The 17,027-nt window shown below is 43.5% G+C and overlaps 1 protein-coding gene across 1 annotated transcript in view; it reads right to left on the bottom strand.

The window, feature by feature from the left end:
* LOC144598679 (galactosylgalactosylxylosylprotein 3-beta-glucuronosyltransferase 1-like) overlaps window positions 1–16,006 on the bottom strand; it is a 104,597-nt gene extending 88,591 nt beyond the window's left edge. The window contains exon 1 of the mRNA XM_078408931.1: window positions 15,682–16,006. The gene's annotated coding sequence lies outside the window, so the exon portion shown is untranslated. The remainder of the gene's footprint in view (window positions 1–15,681) is intronic.
* Between the last annotated feature and the right edge of the window lie 1,021 nt (window positions 16,007–17,027).

Genomic DNA, 17,027 nt, shown 5'->3' with positions numbered 1-17,027 from the left:
TTGCTGCACAACTTTGTTCCTCACCAGGTCATTTACGATCGATGAGCCTCAGCTTTGGCCTATGCTGCTGAGAGGGGCTTTATAAAATCCTGTCTGGACGTAAGCCAATATCAATAGATCCCTTGTCATTTCTGCCGCCTTTTCAAATGATTGCGGTTAATTTCACAATCTACTTGTTTTCTGACCATGCACTTCAAGCTCATTGGTCTAATTGTTCACAACCAGCTGCAGATGCTGAAATCCTGAGCAAAAAACATAGAAGATGGGTGGACAAAGACCAGAGATCAAAAGGAGGCAAAAGGCCGTGTTATAAGGAGGGAAGAAAAGTGAACTGCGAGGCCAGATGGAGGAGGAGATGGTGATGGAGGAGGAGGAGGAGGAGATGATGATGGAGGAGGAGGAGGAGGAGGAGGAGATGGTGATGGAGGAGGAGGAGGAGGAGATGGTGATGGAGGAGGAGGAGGAGGAGATGGTGGAGGAGGAGGAGGAGGAGGAGGAGGAGGAGGAGGAGGAGGAGGAGGAGGAGGAGGAGGAGGAGGAGGAGGAGGAGAAATAGAAAGAGAAATAGAAATAGAAGTGGGTAATGGGGTGGGGGAGGGGGGAATGGGGACTCAGTCTATCCCACGACAGAAGGGGGAGTTGTTGTACAGTTTGATAGCTACAGGGAAGAAGGATCTCCTGTGGCGTTCTGAGCTGCATCTTGGTGAAACCAGTCATTGCTCAACATAGCAGCCATCTCCATATTATAATTTACAAGATCACCATTACCAATTTTCAAGGTTGATGCATTGCTCCTGATGGTCTCATCTCCCTATTTATCAAAACAATGTTAATGTCCTGGCTCTTTACCTTTCTTAAACTTTTCCAACTCTTACTATTTTCTATGTTTCTATGTTTCTATTTCTCACCCACTTACCAGGATCCCTGCCGGTTTCTGCATTCCTGAATGCACTTTCTTTTAGCCCAATGTTAACATTCTTCAAAGCAGACATGGTGACCTTGTTCTGTTTGGGCTGGGGAGTTTAGAATTATGGGTCATAGTCCCTATTTGAACCAACATGAGGAGACATTTTTCACCCAGAGGAATATGGATGCCATGAAATGGATACATTGAAGGTTGAAATCAAGACGGAATTAAATTGTATGTCACAGCTGCAGGAAGGTAAATTTGCGATGGACGTTTATCCTTGAAAGTCTTGTGTGACAGGTAACAACAATCTAAAACTATTGGATATAGTTGCCATTCCTTGTGTTTTTCTTACAATGCACTCGAAACTATGCGTTTCTTGGTGCAATCAATTAGGTATTCATAAACTCAGGAAAGGTAGACTGTCATGAGAAAAGAACAAACACGACGCAACATATTGGAAGGGTCTCGACTCGAAATGCCACCTGTTCCTTCTCTCCAGAGATGCTGTCTGACCCACTGAATTACGCTAGCTTTTTTGTGTCAATCTTCGGTTTAAACCAGCATCTGCAGTTTTTTCCAACATATATTATTTCATTTTGCAATTTCTAAGAGAAATAAAAGCAAATTAATCCACATGACTCTGATTGTACCCTGTAAATTCATTGAAATAATTTCCCCTTGTCATGTATCTGTACGCTGTAAATGGATTGATTGTAATCATGTATTGTCTTTCTGCTGACTGGTTAGCACGCAACAAAAGCTTTTCACTGACAATAAACTGAACTGGACTATACATGGTTTCTTTACTTTGTTCTGAGCGGGCAGGACTTGGGTCCTCTCGGTCTAGGGGCAGGGAACTGGGGTCACTGCTCAAATCAGCTCCGGCTCTGTTCAGGGTGGTACTTTCTCCAGAGGCAGACATGGAGATTAATTTGCAGGCTGCAATCAGAGTCATGTGGTCCAGTTTGCTTTTACTTCCTCTTAGAAATTGTAAAATGAAATAATATGTTGAGTTGCGTTTGGCCTTTTCTCAATACCGTTCGCCTGTCCATAGTTTATGAACATGTAATTGGTTGCACCAAGAAACATATAGTTAAGGGTTACCAGAGGCAGTGGTCTTTTTGTTTTATTAATCTCAACTGAAAACCAGACAGTTCCTAGAACTCCAGCTGACAGGCAATGCATGACAAAATAGCAATCACAACTCCATAAGTTTAAGAATGCTTTGAATAGGAATAAGTCTGGACAAAGGGGAATGAAATAAAAGTGAATTAAGGCAGATTACAATATCATTAGCCTGGAGTTAGGGAGGATAAATTGGAAGCAATGGTTATTGGGCAAGTCGACATCTGATACATGGGAACAAGGAACTGCAGATGCTGGTTTACACAAAAAGACACAAAGTGCTGGAGTAACTCCGTGGGTCAGGCAGCATCCCTGGAGAACATAGATTGGCGACATTTCGGGTCGAGACCCTTCTTCAGTCTGCCTGATCCGCTGAGTTACTGCAGTATTTTGTGTCTTTTTGTTTATTTGATAGGGAGGAATTGTTTAAAGGCCAGTTGACCAAAGTTTGGGAATGGCATGTTCCAGTACAGGTAGGGGGACCTTGGATGACCAAAGAGGTTAGAAATTTAGTCAAAGAGAAAAAGGAAGCGTATGTATGTTTAAGAAGATGACATCAGAGAGGGCCTTTGAGGAATGTAAAGCAAGTAGGAAATAACTCAAGCAACCAATTAGAAGGGCCAAAGGGGGCTAAGAATTGGCTTCGATGAATTATCAAAGAAAATCCCAAGGCTTTTCATACGTATATTAAAAACAACAGGGTAGCCGGGGAAAAGGTAGGACAGCTCGAGGATAAAGGTGGGAATCTGTGGTTGGAGTCAGATGATGTAGGTGAGGTACGGAACAAGTATTTTGCTTCTGTATTCACCAAGGAGACGAACATTGAGGGCAGTGAGATTGATGTGGAGAATAAAGATATGCAGGAGCAGTTTGAAATCAAGAAGGAGGAGGTTTTTGGTCCTCTTGAAGAGCATGAAGGGTAAATCCCCAGGGCCCGGTGGGATCTATCTCAGGTGATTATGAGTGGCAAGAGAGGAGATTGCACAGACAAGGTCCTGGAGGACTGCAGAGTAGCCAATGTTGTTCCATTGGCTCAGAAGGGAAATGGAGATGATCCATGAAATACCAGGCAGACGACCCCACACGCCACTGGTTGAGAAGCTGTTGGAGATGATTCTTCAGGATGGAATTTCCTTCCATTTGAAAAAGAATGGGCTAATTGGAGAGAGTCAGCATGGGTTTGCATGCGATAGGTTAAGTCTGACTCACTCGATTGATTTTTTTGAAGAGATGAAGGACATCAATGAGGGTAGGGTGATCAATGTTATCTGCATAGATTTTAGTAAAGGATTCAATAAAGTTCCTCATGGTATCCAGAAGATTAAGGTGCATGGGATTCACTGTGAATTGGTCGTATGGATGCAGAAGTGGCTTATTGATGGAAGACCGAGGATTGTGGTGGAAGGGCGTTATTCATGTTGGATGTCAGTGACCAGTGGAGTTCTACAGGGATCTGTGGTTGGAACTCTGTTGTTTGTGTTTTATATAGAAACATAGAAAATAGGTGCAAATGTAGGCCATTCGGCCCTTCGAGCCAGCACCGCCATTCAATATGATCATGGCTGATCATCCAAAATCAGTACCCCGTTCCTGCTTTCTCCCCATACCCCTTGTTTCCGTTAGCCCTAAGAGCTAAATCTAACTCTCTCGTGAAAACATCATACACATAAATGATATGGACATAAACGTCGGTTGGTTAGTTAGTTTGCAGATGACACAAAGATTGTGGAGATGCAGACTGTGAGAAAGGCTGTCAAAGTATACAGTGCAATATAGATCAGCAAGTCCACAGCCCGCTGAAGGTGGCAACACAAGTAGACAGATTGGTGAACAAGGCATTGGTCAGGGCATTCAAAAAAATGTAAATTTAAGGGGCCACAGTTTAAGAATAAGGGGTAGACCATTTAGAATGGAGATGAGGAAAAACCTTTTCAGTCAGAGAGTTGAATTCTCTGCCTCAGAAGGCAGTGGAGGCCAATTCTCTGAATGCATTCAAGAGAGAGCTAGATAGAGCTCTTAAGGATAGCAGAGTCAGGGGGTATGGGGAGAAGGCAGGAACGGATTACTGATTGACAATGATCAGCCATGATCACATTGAATGGCGGTGCTGGCTCAAAGGGCCGAATGGCCTCCTCCTGCACCTGTTGTCTATTGTCTATTATCTATTACACCAAATTAGTTCCGGCAAGTTGTGAAAGGTATTACGATTACTTTTGTGCAGGGGTGATGGCATTCCTTGGGAAGTCAGGTGAATAATTGTAACATTTACCATTTTGAGCATTTTATGCTCCTGCATCTCGTTTTGCCAGTTTGAGGTCCACAATGCAGGTTCTGGGCACTAAGCTGTTAAAATCACACTGGGGTGTGATGTGATTACAAGGCACCAGTTTAGATACATTAACGAGCTTTCCTTATGACTACCAGCAGAATTCACTGGAAACAATGACTGGGCAGGGAGACGTGAATAAGATATTGCCCACAACCATCATTTTAATCCAGCAACTTGCAGCGATTGATTTGTGACTTCTAAAACCTCTAAAGCGACAGATAAAATATTTGTGTCTGCGCTGTGTATATTTTTGAACTCAGCGCCACTGCGGTCTCCAGAATGTAGATCACTTGTCATGTTTGATTAAGAATTTGCTTGTACTGTTCAATTTCTGGTTAAATCAATGCACGGTGCACATTAAATGAAGTAGCTGTTGTGAATTTAAATTGCCTTTTTACACATTTCCAAGAGTTTAGACTGATTAATACTTTGGTGTACCAATATGAGGAATGAATGACTAGCCCAATTTGTTTTATAATCAGTAGAGTATTTACAGATCAGAAGTCATACTTGGTGTAGGAAAGATCTGTGGATGCTGGTTTACTCCGAAGATAGACACAAAATCCTGGAGTAACTCAGCGGGACAGACAGCATCTCTGGAGAGAAGGAATGTGTGACCTTTCAGGTCGTGTCAGAAGAAGGCTCTCGACCGGAAACATCACCCATCCCTTCTCTCCAGGAATGCTGCCTGTCCCGCTGAGTTACTCCAGCATTTTGTGTCTATCTTAGAAGTCATACTTTACCATGTTTTAATATCTATATACTGAAACTCTCGATTGTTTGTTTGTTTGTTCCTGAACTACAGCCAAAACGGTACATGATAGCGCGACAATGTTAGGCCCACCTTACTCACCGTCGTCCCTTTGGTGCTAATGGAAGAAGTTTCATTGAAATCGGTGTTATATATTTTAAGTTATTCACATTTTAAAGTTTAAATCTATCTCCTAGGGAGAGATGGGGGAGAGAGGGGGGTGGAGGGAGGGGGGGGAGGAGGGAGGGGTGAGGAAGGAGGATACGGGGAATTGAGCGGGATGGAGTGGGGGTGGAGGGAGCGAGGGGGGGATGGGTGGAAGGGAGAGGGGGAGGGGGGAGAGTGGAGGGGGAGGGGGAGAGGAGAGGGTGCTGCACCAATGCAAAAGAGGTTTGGGCCCAACGGGTCCACTTGGTCTAGTAGTTAAATAATAATAAATCCTTCTATTAAAGAAAACAGTTAAAAAAAATGCAGCACAATACTCTTGGTGCATGAATATGATAATTTCATTGTTTAGTTCTATCTGACCAGACTATTCCTGGTTGATTGGCTGAAGGCTCTATCTGTGGGATTGGCCAGTTCCTCAGCAACCCTTCTGAGTATCACTCAGTTCCTATGTCCCTTCTTTGGATTTTGCGCTGACTAGAATACCTGTATCCCCTTGCAGGGATGAGCAACAGACCAAGAGAACTGCTGGCCAATCTGCCCAGTAATCACAACTCCACTCCTACTCCAACAACCCTAGTTTGAGGTCTCAGTGATTGCACCATGTTGTAACCCTTTACACTGAATTCACATCACTGATGGTACTAAGAAATGCTGAGTAAAATAATTGGTCCAAATAAACTCTTAAAATGTTAAGGTATCACAAAAAGCTGGAGTAACTCAGCGGGTCAGGCAGCATCTCAGGAGAGAAGGAATGGGGGACGTTTCGGGTCGAGACCCTTCTTCAGACTGATGTCAGGGGAGGGGGCGGGACAAAGAAAGGATGTAGTTGGAGACAGGAAGACAGTGGGAGAACTGGGAAGGGGGAGGGGAAAGAGAGGGACAGAGGAGCTATCTGAAGTTGGAGAAATTAATCTTAAAACGTTAACATAAGCGACTCTAAATGACACTTCAGCTTGGGATAGATGCCATGGCTTAGCAAGGGCAAGGAATTTGAAAATTTTTAGGGCGGCACGGTGGCGCAGTGGTAGAGTTGCTGCCTTACAGCGAATGTAGCGCCGGAGACTCAGGTTCGATCCTGACTACGGGCGCCGTCTGTACGGAGTTTGTACATTCTCCCCGTGACCTGCGTGGATTTTCTCCGAGATCTTCGGTGTCCTCCCACACTCCAAAGACGTACAGGTTTGTAGGTTAATTGACTGGGTAAATGTAAAAATTGTCCCTAGTGTGTGTAGGATAGTGTTAATGCGCGGGGATCGCTGGGCGGTGCAGACACAGTGGGCCGAAGTGCCTGTTTCCGCGCTGTATCTCTAAAAAAAAGACATACATTTTTTCCTTGTCATTAGGTAACTACACTTGAATGGTGAGAGAAATGTTAAATAAAGAGAGAGAAAGGATAAATAAATTCACAGAAAAACGCCCTATAATCAATTGACAGGAATTTGAAGACAAACTCAGAAAAAGAATGTTGTGCAAAACATGTGATACATTACCTGAATACAGAAGTTACAAAATCATAAAAGAGAGATTGTAAGCACTTGTTTAGATTTTCTCAAGAAATTGCGATACAAGGAGCATTTTGTGGACTGATTGTTTATGGTGGCATTTAGTCAGCATCTGCTAGAACATTCTCGTAGAGGAACAAAGGACAACCACTTGACAATGATTGTTCCTTTCATTGACAGTATCTGTCAGACACCCAGAAGAAGGCAAAGGGCTGTCAGAATGTGTAACAATATTAGCAAGATGGTTCCTGCCATGAGACCTGGCCTACAGGCAAAAATGATTGCAAATTAGACCAGAGGAACCAGCAAAGTATAGGCACTGGAAAAGGAAGATGTTCTGGAAGGAACTGATGTTGGCTTCAGTTCAACATTCTCGTTTCTCTGTCCCACAAAAATCAAAAGATCAATAAGCTAGTCAACCATTGTACACCCTTGGCAGGTAAATAAAAATTGATTATAATGTTGTTTTAGAAATAGAGTATTATAACTTTGGATTGCTAAATAAAGCTTTTTTGGGGGAGAAATTCAACTACCAATGCCATTTTGCTGTCTGGTTTTTGGAAAAGGCTCAATAAATAAATAGTCTACTTTCTTTATTCTACGGATGGCTAAAAATGCATGACAGGCAATGAGCCTCTCCAACTAGAGAGAGTGCAATCACCTAACCCTGATGTAAGGGCAGGTGATAATGAGAAACAAGAGAGGGTTAGATTTAGCTCTTAGGGCTAAAGGAATCAAGGGATCTGGGGAAAAAGCAGGAACGGGGTACTGATTTTGGATGATCAGCCGTGATCATATTGAATGGCGGTGCTGACTCGAAGGGCCAAATGGCCTACTCCTGCACCTGTTTTCGATGTTTCTATGTTTCTATTTTCTATGTTAACAGGAGCAGGAGTAGGCCACTTGGCCCTCAAGCCTGCTCTGCTGTTCAATAAGATCATGGGTCATTTTTTCCCTCAGTCCCATTTATCTGCACTAATCCCACATCACTTGATTCTATTAATATTGAAAGATCTTGAATGTAACTCAGCAACCGAGTATATTCGCACATCTCCTGGATATTAAGTTCAAAAGATTTACAGCCTACTGGGTTAAGATATTTCTTCTCATCTCTGAAAAGAATGGCCAGTCCCTTGTTTTGAGTTTGTGACCTCAGTCCTAAAACCCTGGCCAGTGAAAACACCAACTGAGCATCGACTATAACCAACTCCTTACTTTGTCTGTTCCTGCGTGTTTCATTGAGATCACCCACCATTCGTACAGCCTGAAGAGAGTGCAAGTCTAGTCTACTTAATTTCTCCCGGCATTACAAATTATAGAACAGCACTACTCTCACTGAATCACCTTACGTCAATACCCTGAGGGCCAAATTGATCAAAAGATTAATCAGACAAATTGCATGAATAGTTGTTAGAACATGAATTTCCAAAGTCTTTCGAACACAATAGCGCACAGTTCAAGGCTTCTGGTGGAGAACGCTCATCTTGGCTGGTAAGTGCAGGTGGAAACTACCTGGAATAATAATAATAACTCCCAGGGTAAAGCTTCCTGCCTGAAAGGCATCACCTAAACATCCATTCCCTCTATTTGCAATTGCATGGGAGCCATTCACCAGGGCTTCTTTGACTTTGTCTCCCAATTCAACTCCCTGGAAAGGTAAAGGTAATAGGTGCAAGGGGATGCCACTACCCACAAGATGCCTGGATCCTGTAAATAAATAAAAGGTAAATACAAGTTGCCGTTGCCATAATCTCCAAGCTGGTAACTGATGTGACACGCAAACTTCTAACGTGTCATTTGGAATATCACATATCGCAACTTCAAAAGAAATAGCCACCATGTACTCTTGTCAATAGACAATAGACAATAGGTACAGGAGTAGGCCATTCGGTCCTTCGAGCCAGCACTGCCATTCAATGTGATCATGGCTGATCATTCTCAATCCATACCCTGTTCCTGCCTTCTCCCCATACCCCCTGACTCCGCTGTCCTTAAGAGCTCTATCTAGCTCTCTCTTGAATGCATTCAGAGAATTGGCCTCCACTGCCTTCTGAGGCAGAGAATTCCACAGATTCACAACTCTCTGACTGAAAAAGTTTTTCCTCATCTCCGTTCTAAATGGCCTACCCCTTATTCTTAAACTGTGGGCCCTGGTTCTGAACTCCTTCAACATTGGAAACATGTTTCCTGCCTCTAACGTGTCCAACCCCTTAATAATCTTATACGTTTCGATAAGATCCCCTCTCATCCTTCTAAGTCCAAGTCCAAGGACATCATTCACAACGTTACTGTGGGACTACCTTCACGATAAAGATTGCTGCACTTCAAGAAAGTGGCTCATGACTACATTCACAAGAGTAATTACGCATAGAAAATATAAGCTGCTCTCAGCAGTGATGCCTGGACCCTGTAAATGAATAAAAGGTAAACATCAGTCACTGGTGTCATTATTTCCAAGCTGGTAACTGATGCAATATTCCACCTTCTAATGTGTTCATATATAATATTGTGTAAAGGGCAATCAATTTTACTTCCCCACTGTATGACTTGCAATCATGGTCTTTATAGTTTTCTTTCATTCCTGGCACCCCAGTCCTCAGGCAAAACTCCATTATTTATGTAGCTCAGAAAATATCAACTTGAGTATCTCCATCTAATATTATTATGACTCTCAAATATATTCCATCTGGCCAAGGGCTTTCTAAATATCTCATTCTTCCAGCTTGTGCACAATACATTCTAAAAGCAAAAAAAACATTGGACGCAAAGCAGGATGAATAGTGTAATATTGTTACCATAGAGCGCATGTATTGTAAGCAATTTTTAAATTAACTTTAGAGTCATAGAGTCATAGTCGTACAGTGTGGAAAAAGGCCCTTCGGCCCAACGTGCCCACATCGACCTACATGACCCGTCTACACTAATCCCACCTGCCTGCTTTGACCCATATCCATCCAAACCTACCCTATCCATGTACCTGTCTAAACATTACAATAGTGTATGTGCCTCAACTATCTCTTCTATCAGCTCCTTCCGTACACCCACCACCCTTTGCAATAAAAAGCTACCCTGTTCGTATTAGATCTCCCCCCCCCTCCCCCCCCTCCCCCCCCCTCCCTCCCTCCCTCCACCCACCTCCCCCCTCACTTTAAGCCTAGGTCATCAGGTTCTCGATTTCCCTACTCTGGGCAAGAGACTCTGTGCGTTTATCCGATCTATTCCACTCGGGAATTTGTCCACCTGCAGTCCAAGGAATAAAGTCCTACCCTGGTCAACATCACCCTATCGCTTGACAACATCTTTCCTATAAAGGGCATCGACAGAGTTACAAAGTATCGCACGTCTGGTCCTCCTTTCTTCCGCCCCCCCCCCCCCCCCCCCTTCCCCATCCCGTCCTCTTCTCCATTGCCAGGTCTCTTTCTCAATTATTAACCTTTATCTCAACCTTTTTCAATTATCTGTCCACTTTGTATTGGCATTCTAAAATAGCAACAGAAAAGCACAGCTACGTGCATGAGTTGATGCTCATAGACTCAGATGGTGTGAAAATGGCTGGAGCTTGTGTAAAGTCAAAATAGCAACAAAAAATCAATTGACTGAATGGCCTATTTTCTGCACTATAGGCTCTGTCACAATGAACAATCAATAATCAATTTGAGGAAGGATATTCTTGCTATTGAGGGCGTGCAGCGTAGGTTTACTAGGTTAATTCCCGGAATGGCGGGACTATCATATGTTGAAAGACTGGAGCGACTAGGCTTGTATACACTGGAATTTAGAAGGATGAGAGGGGATCTTATCGAAACGTATAAGATTATTAAGGGGTTGGACACGTTAGAGGCAGGAAACATGTTCCCAATGTTGGGGGAGTCCAGAACAAGGGGCCACAGTATAAGAATAAGGAGTAGGCCATTTAGAACTGAGGTGAGGAAAAACTTTTTCAGTCAGAGAGTTGTGAATCTGTGGAATTCTCTGCCTCAGAAGGCAGTGGAGGCCAATTCTCTGAATGCATTCAAGAGAGAGCTAGATAGAGTTCTTAAGGATAGCGGAGTCAGGGGGTATGGGGAGAAGGCAGGAACGGGGTACTGATTGAGATTGATCAGCCATGATCACATTGAATGGCGGTGCTAGCTCGAAGGGCCGAATGGCCTCCTCCTGCACCTATTGTCTATTGTCTATAATCTGCCACTAATATTCACTTCCATCAAAATGTTTAACCCTGAATCCTTTCTATTTCCAGCTTGATCACTTCTTGTGAATAACACAGTTCCTCGCCTCTGATCCTGCGCCTGTTGTTTCCAAGTAATTTCCATCCTCTCAGCTTTGACATTTTGTTTCCTTTGGTTGTCATCCATGTTCCGAGATGCCTCCGGTATCAGTACTCTCATTGGCATGTGCACCTGACACTAGTGAAGGTGACCAAGGCCCAACTACATTTACTGCCGCTCCCATCCAGATTTCAATGGGGTGCAGGCAAATGGGGAGTGTCAGGATTGGATTACTCCTCTGGCGTAGGCTGAATATCCTCTTACGTCATCATAAGAAATAATATTTCAGCAAAATTCTCACGTCAAGGAAAATTTCACTCGTCCAAACTGCCTTGAGAGGGAAGGAGTCATTGTTTCCCCCTCATATATCACTCGTGGATCTATAGGTATAAATGAAACAATAACACCTCCTCTAGAATATTAATGTTGGACTGAAGCAACAAATGAGTCACAAATATTTCTGATGCCACATACTCTCTGTGGTCTGAACCACAATATGTTGTGGTCTACTTGAAAACATTTAGAAGTGTTTGCATATTTCTTAGTTAGTACTAGGTAGGCACAAAATGCTGGAGTAACTCAGCGGGTCAGGCAGCATCTCAGGAGAGAAGGAATGGGTGACATTTCGGATCAAGACCCTTCTTCAGACTTAGTTACTACTGACAAAGTACAGGAAGTATAGATTTTAGGATTTATAGAATGGATTTATTGTAGCAGGAAACTATTAAATATTTTTCAGGGTGCGGAGATCTCCCTGAGGTAATAACTTCTCCGTTGAAAACTTGATTTAAATTCCTGCTAACTGTTTTCCAACTGTCTCTTGTACATTTCAAAAAATTCAAAGTGCAGTTGAAATTTTACAAGCTGAAATGTCTTTCTTCGTGTCTTTCTGTGTAGTGAATCAGAAATTTAAACAGGCAGTATCTTTACTGGAGATCTTTAAAGATAATGGTAGTGACACATATGGTGCAAGAGGCCATCAGCAACTTGTGGAAGAGAGTGATTTTAATTTCTGCGTCTTTAGACTCTGCAAGGAGATGAACCAACTCGGGATTCTTTCACCGTTTATTTTTCAGGTTTGCTCATTGTTTTGTGTTCTCTGAAATTCCCTTAAGGGCCTGTCCCACTTAGGCGATTTTAAGGCGACTGCCAGCGACTAGGCTGTCGCCGACAGTTCGCCGGGTGTCGCGGGCATGATCGTGAGGAGTCTTCCAAGAATCGTAGTGGATCTCGGCGCGTCGCTGAGAAATCATCCGGTATAAAATTTCTCAGCGACAGCTGGCTTGTTGCCAGGTATCGTTGCTTAATATGGGCGTTGTCGCATGCTGTCCCCAGGTTTGCTAGGTTCTCTTAGATGCATTTAGAAGCACGTAATATTAAATTAAGTAAAGTCATTTGAAGATACCATAAAATACTTGTGTTAAACCAATGTATTTACCGTCAGGACATTTGACAGGTAGATTGGAGGCGACAGTTTGACGGTCAGGTAAGCGTGGGAATTTTTGCGATGTTTATGGCCATCAGCGATTACATTTAAAGGGGGCTCCCAACCCAGATATGCAACCCAGAAACCAGATATGCATTTCCCGTACATTTTCAAGGAATGCCCACATTCCACACAAAAATCCATTTAACCACTTTTAAAATTAAATTTCTTAATACTGCTATTAGTAAACTGGAAGTCAATCCAGTTTATGCCTTGTTACCGTGTTATATTTCAAAACTCTCAAGTACTCTCAAGTACTCTCAAAAACTCTCAAGTACAAGGGCGGCACGGTAGCGCAGCGGTAGAGTTGCTGCTTTACAGCGAATGCAGCGCCGGAGACTCAGGTTCGATCCTGACTACGGGTGCAGCACTGTAAGGAGTTTGTACGTTCTCCCCGTGACCTGCGTGGGTTTTCTCCGAGATCTTCGGTTTCCTCCCACACTCCAAAGACGTACAGGTATGTAGGTTAATTGGCTGGGTAAATGTAAAAATTGTCCCTAGTGGGTGTAGGATAGTGTTAATGTACGGGGATCACTGGGCGGCACGGACTTGGAGGGCCGAAAAGGCCTGTTTCCGGCTGTGTATATATATGATATACTTACCGACTTGTCAGTGATTTCAGCGAAAATTAGGACGCCGGAGAAGCATTGACAGCGTGGGAATTTTGCGATGTTTCCAAAGACGCTGTAATCTCAACCTGACTCGGCATTGTCGTGGTCATTGTCGTCGGGTAAAAGAAAATGTTGGCGATCTGCTACGACTTTGACAGTCGCCGACAGTCGCCTAAAAAATCGCCTAAGTGGGACAGGCCCTTTTATTCTACAATGCTTGTCCCACAATTATGTACTGTAAGACAATCCTTAGCAGGCCAGTAATTGGCATTTGAGTCTTATGCATCAACCTTTCATAGTAATATCACTGAATATCAGACTGAGAGATGGTCAGATGAAGCAAGATAACATTTTCTCAATTGTCAGCGATCAGACTGACTTGGGATATTTTCCTGAGGTATCGGGAGAAGTTGGACAAGCTAGGACGTTATCCCTTTGGGAGCAGGAGGATGAAGGGTGATCTATCGAGGTGTAGAAGACCATGACAAAAATTGATAGGGTGAATGCATTGAGTCTTTTATCCAGAATAGGGGAATCAGGAACCAGAGGACATAGGTTTAAAGTGAGAGGGATAAGATTTAATAGGAACCTGAGGGGCAACTTTATAATAGAGTGTGGTGGGTATGTGGAATGAGCTGCCTGAGGAAGTTGTTGAGGCAGGGACTATAACAACATTTAAAAGGCATTTGGACAGGTACTTAATAGGAAAGGTTTAGATGGATGTGGGCCAAACACAGGCAGGTTGGAATATTGTAGCTGGAAGCATTTTGGTCTGCATGGGCATGTTGAGCTGGAGGACCTGTTTCTGTGCCGCATGACTCAATTTTCCTTACAGTAGGTCCTTATGGTTAGGTTGGTGGTTAAATAAGATGAGTCTCTTGACTTCCATTAATCTCCATTAACAACGGAGTCCTCAGAACCAAAGTAATTATAGAACAACTTTGAGAACCTTCTCACCAACATCAATTGCCATTTCAAATGACCAAACCATGCCACATCTTTCTTTCAACTTAATTCTACCTTTGAGTAGTTTTATCCCATTTCGGTCGGATAAAAGTGATATGAGGTGAGTTACAGAGGCAGCGGAAATACTGCAGAGTTTTGCGGCATCCTCCTTGGTTTTAACTCATTGGTCAGTCAGCGTCACAGATTGGCTTGTTGGCTCTGATCCGTTGTTGCTTGAGGAGAGTCCTGGTCTCCTAATCTGAGGAAAGACATTCTTGCCATAGAGGGAGTACAGAGAAGGTTCATCAGATTGATTCCTAGGATGGCAGGACTTTCATATGAAGAAAGACTGGATAGACTCGGCTTGTACTCGTTGGAATTTAGAAGATAGAGGGGGGATCTTATAGAAACTTACAAAATTCTTAAGGGGTTGGACAGGCTAGATGCAGGAAGATTGTTCCCGATGTTGGGGAAGTCCAGAACAAGGGGTCACAGTTTAAGGATAAGGGGGAAGTCTTTTAGGACCGAGATGAGAACGTTTTTTTTCACACAGAGAGTGGTGAATCTGTGGAATTCTCTGCCACAGAAGGTAGTTGAGGCCAGTTCATTGGCTATATTTAAGAGGGAGTTAGATGTGGCCCTTGTGGCTAAAGGGATCAGGGGGTATGGAGAGAAGGCAGGTACAGGTTACTGAGTTGGATGATCAGCTATGATCATATTGAATGGCGGTGCAGGCTTGAAGGGCCGAATGGCCTACTCCTGCACCTATTTTCTATGTTTCTATGTCATGGCTTCTTTGTAAAAGGAACATCTGGTTTCTGTGTCACGTTAGAGCTCAGTTGCCCTCTGTGTAGATCTGTCCATTGCTTGTGCATGGGTACCTTCTCAGTGAAGGGAGCCTGGCAACTAATGTCAACTCTGTGTTCAAAGGAATTCTAAGGCACCCTTGAGTTTCAGGGAGCCAACCCAAGAAACCGCTGTCATCTGCATGCCCCAAGCCGATCTAACAGGTCGACTGAAAGTTCGATACTCTCTTAATCATTTTGTGATCAATAGTTTTGCCAATAACTTTTCCAATCTCGACGATCCACGCAGAATTCTTGATAATGCATGACCATTTTCGTTTTGGGAATTTCTGTTCTGACAGTCTCTGGGTAAGAGAGCTTTAAAAGATGTGTTCCACAAGCAGGTCAAACAGTACATGTAATGTCTGGGCTTATATCGTATGCTCAGCCAAAATTAAAATAATAACCATGGTTTTAAACTTTGAATATACATCACTGACATTAGTCTGAATCATAAGCTCTTTGCAGATATGAGAAGTTTGAACATTTTCTGCAAGCCTGCCCAACTTTGGAAATAGTACCATAAAATTGGTGAAATATTATCTCGAAAACAAGCAACAAAATGTCTCTATTTTCAATTGTAGACAATTATCGATTATAAACCCAAAGACTGCTAAGTATTGTGCCTTCCGAGATTTTCTCTGGAATCAGCTGAAATTGAGAATTAGGCAGTTGTGCAGGGAATGTCACAAAAACGGAGCAAAATATAAATACTGTAGAGTAAAAGGCATAATTACTCACCGGAGAGACTGCCGTACTGTCCTGTCATGAATTCATCAGCATCCTTCCAACCAGATGAATAAAGTTCAGGAGGAAACCCAATGGACACGAGTTTCTTCAATTATTATTCGGCAAAGGCCAAGAAGCAGAGAATAACTGGAAGAAGTTTCGGCAGGTCTGCTCATCAGGAAAATGGGTAGTGTGTGCCCTGTCTTCTTACGACTGAAGTACTGAGCAAGCAGAATTCTGCAGGCTGCAAAAGCAGGCTCTGCAAACGACTGTTACGCCTGTGCAGATACCTCTTAAAGCCGCACTGCTAAAGACATGCTGACAGCCAGAAACATTTCCTCACTACCTATTTTACATTAGCACGGATTGAGATGCAAAATGTGGTGACAGAGTTAGGTTTGGGCTTTGCAAAGACGTCCATTATTTAATTTTCTTTTTAAGATTCCAGTCTTTGAAACTGGACCAGTTTGGCATTTAAAAAAAAATCACATTTGCTTAATCCAGAATAAATTAGCTCATATCATAGCTGCACTCTTCACGCACTCGCACCAGAATATAAGCCGCACAAAGGAAGCAGTGTATTCACGTGAAAATGTGCTCTTCCAATACAATGTGCACATTTACATATAAATAACAATTCAACTTGCACTCGTATCTGAACCTGTAGAACAAATTTGATTTTAGCTTCACTGCACATAGATTGTCAAGTCTACACTGGAGGGGTGCACCAGACGACAGCTCGTAGACCAGTGCATGGAAGATTTCTGGCCACAATAGGCAGGCACGGGTTACTGATTGTGAATGATTAGCCATGATCACAATGAATGGCGGTGCTGGCTCGAAGGGCCAAATGGCCTCCTCCTGCACCTATTTTCTATGTTGAGCTACTTCTTCTGAGAACCTGGCACCAGCGTTAACACACATTTCTGGTGGAGGGTCTCATTGTCTAGGCCTCACCAGCAGCATTCCCTCCCGCCTAGACTACTGCGACTCCCTATACACTGGGATCAGCCAATCATCCCAGTCCCGCCTGCAATTGGTCCAAAACGCCGCAGCGAGACTCCTGACGGGTACCCGTAAAAGGGACCACATCACCCCGATTCTGGCCTCTCTCCACTGGCTCCCAGTACAGTACAGAATCAACTTCAAGCTCCTCCTATTCACATACAAAGTCCTAAACGGGCTTGCCCCCCCCCCCCCCCCCCCGCCCCCACCATATCAAAAATCTTCTAACCCACCATTCTATCTCCAGGTCTCTCAGGTCGGCCGACTTGGGGCTACTCACTATCCCGCGGTCTAGGCTTAAGCTCAGGGGTGACCGTGCTTTTGCGGTTGCAGCTCCTAGACTGTGGAACAGC

This window comes from Rhinoraja longicauda, chromosome 12, assembly GCF_053455715.1.
Source record: "Rhinoraja longicauda isolate Sanriku21f chromosome 12, sRhiLon1.1, whole genome shotgun sequence".
Classification (NCBI taxonomy): domain Eukaryota; kingdom Metazoa; phylum Chordata; class Chondrichthyes; order Rajiformes; family Arhynchobatidae; genus Rhinoraja; species Rhinoraja longicauda.
This window is presented reverse-complemented; position numbering and strand designations above follow the sequence as displayed.